The following is a 7,021-nucleotide window of genomic DNA, read 5'->3' on the forward strand; positions in this document are numbered from 1 at the left end:
GAGAGAGAGAGAAAGGAAGCACCGCTGGATCTGAATGGGAGGGAATTGTGATGCTTTAATTCAAACTGAATGGCAGAGTGACGGAATCAGGTGGTAAATATCACCGTATTGTCCCTTCAGACATTTGGACACTTCACTTTATTTGGAAACTTTCATCAAATCATAACAGCTTGCTCCGCCCCACAACCGACTTTCTTTTTCTGCTGACATTATCAGACCACTTACTTTTAGACTCCTCCCTTTCAATAACCTTTCATCAAAAAAGTAACAACTTGCTCCACCCCTCAAACGACTTTCCTTTTCTGATGACATCATCAGACCCCTTAATTTTATTCTCCTCCCCTTCAGTAATCTTTTATCAAAACATAACTTGCTCCGCCTCTCAAACGACTTTCCTTTTCCGCTGATATCATCAAAGCTACTTATTTTTAGACTCCTCCTATTCAATAGAATTTTATTGAAATGTTCAACTTGCTCTGCCCCTCAAACAACCTTTTTTTGTTGCTAACATCATCAAGGCCACTTATTTTTTAAGACTCCTTATAGAGATACTTTTCACCTCCTATCAATCCCTAATAATGGCGCTATATACATTTTTGGTTACGCTTTGTTTTAAGGTGTAGATGCTACAGTCTAATTACACAAATAAGTTCTGAGTAATATTACTTAACTATAGTACATGTACTTACTAAGTTTAGGGTTGACTTTTTGTAATTTTGCATAACTTACTGTTATTACACTCTTAAAAATGCTGGGTTAAATACAACCCAGCGCTGGGTAAAATATGGACAAACCCAGCGATTGGGATGTTTTGACCCAGCGGTTGGGTTACTGCCCAGAAGGTTGGGTTAAACATTTAACCCTGTTGGTTGAAAACAACCCAATCGCTGGGTTTGTCCATATTTAACCCAGCATTTTTTAGAGTGTACTATATAGTAGCAAGTACATGCAACATGTAACTATGTCACATTGAAATAAACTGTTACTTATCTGAAATATCTCAGATTATGGCAATAAAATGTAAAACTGTTGATTTTAAGTGTAGCTCAAACACCCAATTACTTTTGGGGCTAATATACTGTATAAACCATGTTATTGTATAACTGACATATTCATGCAGCCACCATAGTTTTCGGTCAAAAATATCATGGTATTCTTGGAAGTAGCATTTACTATGGTACATGGTATAATACCATCACATGCCCCAAAAAACACAGTAAAACCATGGTATGTTTTGCAAGATGAACTACAATGAAATGTATAAACGGTGTGCGTGATCTGGTGTATAATAGTGAAAGTGGAAAACACCATCTGTGAAGAGCACAAACAAGCGTCATAACGGTTGCTCTTGAAAAACAACAGGTTTGTTTAAGAAAAAGAAGACACAACCAACACCAAGTATGATTTTCTACACTTAGTCATTGAGTTGCACCACAGTGAACTGCATTTCTGCTTTGTTTCTGCTTCATTTCAGTTCCTTAAATGATACCGGTGAAGCAATAATGGCTGAAAGCACCAGTGAAATCCATCAAGTCGAGCTCAAGTTGGGTTCTTATAGCCCAAAACATCCAACCTTCATTCAAAACTCAAGATTAAACACATTAAAGGTTGCATGATAGCTTATCTGGAGCTGCAGAAGATAATGAATGCCTCACCAGAACAATGGCACAGATTCAGTTCAAATCATACAAAGTTAGCTTTCTTATTGTGTATTAACTAAAACAAACTGTTTTACGTACTCACCTCAATCCAGAAGTACAAACAACAATCCACAACTAGCAAAAACGTCCTCCTCTGAAGCTAACACACCACTTTCTGGCAGCTGAAGCGTCTGAAAAGAGCAGAGTGCTGCGTTAACCACAGCCTGAAACACACAACACTGCTACAACTTCCTCTTCAGACTGACACTCAGTGCAGACACATGGCCTTTACATGAGCACACACACACATGAGGCCCTTCTTTCAGAGGTGGTACGATCAAAACGTGTCGATGGTGGACGCTTGAATTCAAACTGTAGAAAAACCCAGCCTTTTTGTGCATATGATGTGATGACTGCATAGTTCCCATACGAATGAGTGCACTTGTGCAGGGGTTTGGAGGAGATGAGCAGAAACGCTGGTGGTTAACGTGGTGAACGAACCCCTTCAAAGAGCTTGTTTTGCTTAAACTAGCTGCTGTTCACACTTGACTGACTACTACAGAAAAAACGTGCCATTTCCTGCTATCTAACTGTACTATTGCTCTTATGACGACCCAGTGTAGAGAAACTGTGAGTCTCTACAGACTTGAGGGTCATGTTATGGTTTTAAAAGACATGTAAATACCTAGTATATAAATAAGGCAACCATTCAGTTCAACAGTACATGGGTGTTTCTTTGTTTCTGGTACTTTGGGAGCAATGTTGGGCAGTAACACGTTACTGTAATTTGATTACTTTTTTAGTAACGGAGTAATTTAACGCGTTATAATGTTCAAAATAGTAATTAGAGTATAGTTACAAGCCAAGGTCTCTATACGTTACTGCCGCGTTACATTGCTGACAGAATGCAGTGTTTTATAATCTAGAGATTGTAAAAAGGATGTAGCTCACGCACTGTTGAGTCAAGTGCCAGTGGATTAGACCTGCTCCCGCGAGACCCGAGCGCGGGACAAGATGGGCGAGTGCTGGTGCGGCTCGTAGACACTCGTGTGTGTGCGGGATGCGGGAGAATAAAATGATTCACGGGACTCTCGCAAAATAGAAATATCTAAAACAAATAAATTGTTATTCAACTATTGCACAAAAGCAACATGAACTAATATAAAATATAAACGATTAACAGGTGCAAGCGTATGCAGACTTTCTATTTAGGCTAACAAGTGTTTGCAGCATTGAGCAATGCAGTACTGAAATTTGCGTGCTCACGAATCCTCTCATAACACACGAATTGTAGGCATTATGAAAGATTCATTATGCATATATTTATTGTGTTATAACAGAGATTTGTGAGATTGCGATGAACTGAGATGTCTTTTAGAGATTATAAATGCAGCGCTCTTTGCTGGCATTCTGCCATCCAAACCATGCACGCAGCAGCCGTTTGCTTTAGTTAAAAATAAGTGTTCTGTGAATGTTGATGCTTTAATAACAAATATTTATCGGGAGCGTGTATGCTGGGATTTCATAAATTTCATGGAGAAAAAAGTAACGTAACTAGTAATGTAACTAATTACTGATTACTTTTGAAATAAAGTAATCAGAACAGTAACGTGATTAGCCTACTTTTAAAAGGAGTAATCAGTAATCTGATTACATTTTCAGAGTAACTTGCCCAACACTGTTTGGGAGACAAACTATGTGAGAGTAAATGTTACTCTTAACATTTACTAACAAATTATTAAAATCAAAAGTTAATAGACCCGAGCTGACTTGAACTGCATTTTTTTTATTAGCCTACAATGATTAATAAATACTGGAGCAAACTGATCTTTCTTTAACAAAAGTGTTACTGTTTAATACATGATAAACAGGAAAATTCTGTAATTTTTCTGAAAATCATCAACATTTCCACTAGTGTAATTTTTACCACATTTCAGATCGTATCTTCTGATATGGAAAAGATGATGGAAATGACATTTTATGGAGAAAAGTTGTAAAATGAAGCCAAAAGTTAGGAACAATCTTAATTTGTCATATTTTTACAACAGACTTTCATAGTTTAAGATGTAAGTATAGAGTATACGGTAAGAAAATCTATTCATAAAAGGCATGTCAGAACTTTCCAAAACTTTTTAATATGATATATTTACGTTTTAAGAGGTGCTTTCTGTGGCTTTCTGTGGCAAGAAAATAAAACATTTCAGAAAAATAACATACATTTACAGGTTTACAATGTTTTTAAATAACAGCTAAAACCTTTAAATGAATACATTTTAAATCATTTACTTGCCCTTATGTCTTTTCATTCATTTCTGTTTTCTTTTGGAAAATTAAATGTCAATTTTTTTGATTTTGGTTGTTCTTTTGCATTTAAGGACTGTTGCCTTTATCTCTCTTAAACATAAAAATTAAACCATTTATTATCTTGGGAACAGACACAACTGCAAGTCATTTTTTATCTAAATTTTTAATTCATAAATTTCATATAAACAGTTAATTGTTGAATAATTTACACACAGCAAGATTCATTTTCATTCCATTCCAACATTTACTGTACATGTCACTGCTTGGCTTTCCTTGAAAAACTAAAACGGTCTATTCGTACTAGTTAATCATGGCACAGTTTGATCCTGGTCTGATGGATTTGTTGGTTTGTTTAAATAAGTGACGGTGGTTTCCATATGCAACGTAAATGGCACAAATTCAACCAGCGAGGGGAAAGTTTTGATGGGAAGGTGTGTGTTGGTGATTAAATAACATTTTCTACAATAAAGGTGAATGATGGGACAGAAAAACAGCCGTGGGGATCGTCTATGTGCACAGAGAAAACAAACAAAACGAAACAGCAAGGATAAACGAAACAAACAAAATGATCAAACGTTCAACTAAACAGAAAATTGTACAGGACGACAGTTAAAAAAATACACAAGGGCGCTGATTATTTGATGTTGAAACAGGCCAGACAACCTGAAACGCCCATCATATATAAGACCCCAAAAGATGTCAGATTTACATAAGAAATAAACATTTTACACATTCAATATTTAAAACAAAAAACTTAAATTGATGCTGTATCTGAGGCTGACATGAAAAAGTTGTTCTCTGTAACCTATGGAAGCTCGTTTCCGCTTAAAAAACAAACAATCAACTCAGATATTAACTTTACAAGATATAAATTCACAATTCTAAGGAAAATGTCAGAATTACGAGATATAAACTCAATTCCAAGTTCTCATCTCACAATTTTTACTTTTCTCTCTGAATTCCAAGTTCACACCTCACAATTCTTTTGATTTAATATTTTATTTATTTCTCGTAATTTGTCGAGTTTGTATTTCGTAATTCTGACTTTATATCTCACAATTCAGAATTTTTTCTCACCATTGTGAGTTTATAATCCTACAAATTTTTTCCACACATTTTGGAATTTTATTTAATTTTTTTTCAAAATTGCGAGTTTACATCTTGAAATTTGACTTTTCACAATTCAGACTATTTTTTTCTCACAATAGCGAGTATATATAATACAATTCCGATTTGTTTTTCTCAGAATTGTGAGTTTATATCTGAGAATCTCAGAAATGTGAGAACAAAACTTACAATTACATTTTTGTTTTTAATCTCAAGGCGGAAACAAGCTTCCATAGTAACCTGTTTGTGTAAGTTCTCAATCATTTCAGATGTCGACTATACCTTTATTTTTGCGTGATTGTAGCTTATAATAAAGTCTGCAGTGGTCTTTTCCAGTTTTTCACATTGAAAAACAATTGTTTATTCAAACGGTCACCTTCATGAACGTAGAGGAATTGTCCGTATTGTACAAAGAAAAGGGTAACAATTTACAAATACAACATGCTGACAAAGGATATGCAATCATTTCTTGGATGGCAAACAAGTAGTTGTACATGAAAAAAAAAAAAAGAAAATCAAACAACAATGCAATGTCATACAAAGAACATCATTGTAGGCCAAACCTCTGAACGGTTTGTCATCCGATCAGTTTGTGGAGTAAAATCGATGTCATTTATATCTCTGAATCACAGTGTAATGCCATGAACAAAAGACATCACAATTTTATCGAAAAGAAATCTATATACATTGATAATGTTAATTCCGTAATGTACATGAATAGTAAAAGTTTACAGTCAAAAAAAGTAATCGAATCTGCCCTCCCTATTTTGACTAAAAAAATAGAAATTAATATCTCTAAGTGTAATACTTTTTCCTTTTAAAAACAATAAAATACATACAATGCCTTGCACTCGACCTGTTCTGCTTTTCTAGCTTGCTGTAGAAAACCGCATTAGGGTTTTTTGTTACTAGGTTATTTAAGGTCATTTATCAAAATTATATTCTCTCAATTTAGACTTTTACACTGGGAGTTGCCAAAGTTGTTGTTTTGGGTAACAGTGAATCAATCGTACGACGTTGGGTGGTTTGTCAAGCCACAAAGCAAGCCTTAGCATATCCAAGAAGAGACAAGTTCAGCTTAATTAAAAATAAAAATAAAGGAATATCATTCACATATACCAATACAGTAAAACCGAGCCAAGCATTGAGCCAAAGATGTGCTAACCTGTCCAGAAATCTGTACAATAGGCTCCAGTATTTTGATGATGTTGGGTGAAAAACAATCCGGTCCAGGGAGTTTGTTGGCCAGGTTTGGCTTGGAGGATACTTAGGTTTGTGCAAGGCACTATGGATCCACCAGGGGGCGCTCAATTTATTCCCCGAAACACATTTGAGAGGCAACGAAAGATGCGAAATGCTTTAGAGATGCACGACTGGCATCCAAAGTCATCGTTTTTGCAGTTTTCCATCCGTTTTTCTCGTACGATTAAGCTAGCTGTGGATAAAATTGACGCTCCTCCGATAAACAAAACCCAACGCTCACATCTCCCTGAGGAAAATAAAACGTTTCTATGGCACATAGGATTGTCCGCGAGAGTATTTATGAACGCATGTGTAAGGAGAGGCAGGTGAAGTCCGTGTTTACTATAAACTATGGCATTGATAGAAATTTTCACAGTAGAAAACACATGGAACAAAAAAAAAAAAGACATTGACAATCACATTTGGTGCAAACAAACCAAAAAAACCAGTGAACAAGTTTTTGTATGTGAAACTACTTAACTCAGGGCATTAGAAAGTTTGTTCGGTAAGATACTGCAGTGAGCGAAGAAGAGCTGTTTCACCTAGTGAATCACAAATGGTTCCCTGTTGAAAAAACCAGCATATGCTGGTAGGTATGTTTTGACGCTGGGATGCTGGTTTATGCTGGTCCTTTTGCTGGTTTATGCTGGTCCTTTTCCAGCACATGACCAACATAAACCAGCAAAAGGACCAGCTTAAACCAGCATCCCAGTGTCAAAACATACCTA

At 35.8% G+C, this 7,021-nt stretch overlaps 1 long non-coding RNA gene across 1 annotated transcript in view; it reads left to right on the forward strand.

The window, feature by feature from the left end:
- Positions 1–5,162: 5,162 nt before the first annotated feature.
- The window catches only part of LOC107695634 (uncharacterized), a 5,480-nt gene continuing 3,621 nt past the window's right edge, over positions 5,163–7,021 (forward strand). The window contains exon 1 of the long non-coding RNA XR_001635014.1: positions 5,163–6,852. This is a non-coding gene — a long non-coding RNA (uncharacterized LOC107695634). The remainder of the gene's footprint in view (positions 6,853–7,021) is intronic.

This window comes from Sinocyclocheilus anshuiensis, unplaced genomic scaffold, assembly GCF_001515605.1.
Source record: "Sinocyclocheilus anshuiensis isolate Anshui unplaced genomic scaffold, SAMN03320099.WGS_v1.1 scaffold706, whole genome shotgun sequence".
Lineage (NCBI taxonomy): Eukaryota > Metazoa > Chordata > Actinopteri > Cypriniformes > Cyprinidae > Sinocyclocheilus > Sinocyclocheilus anshuiensis.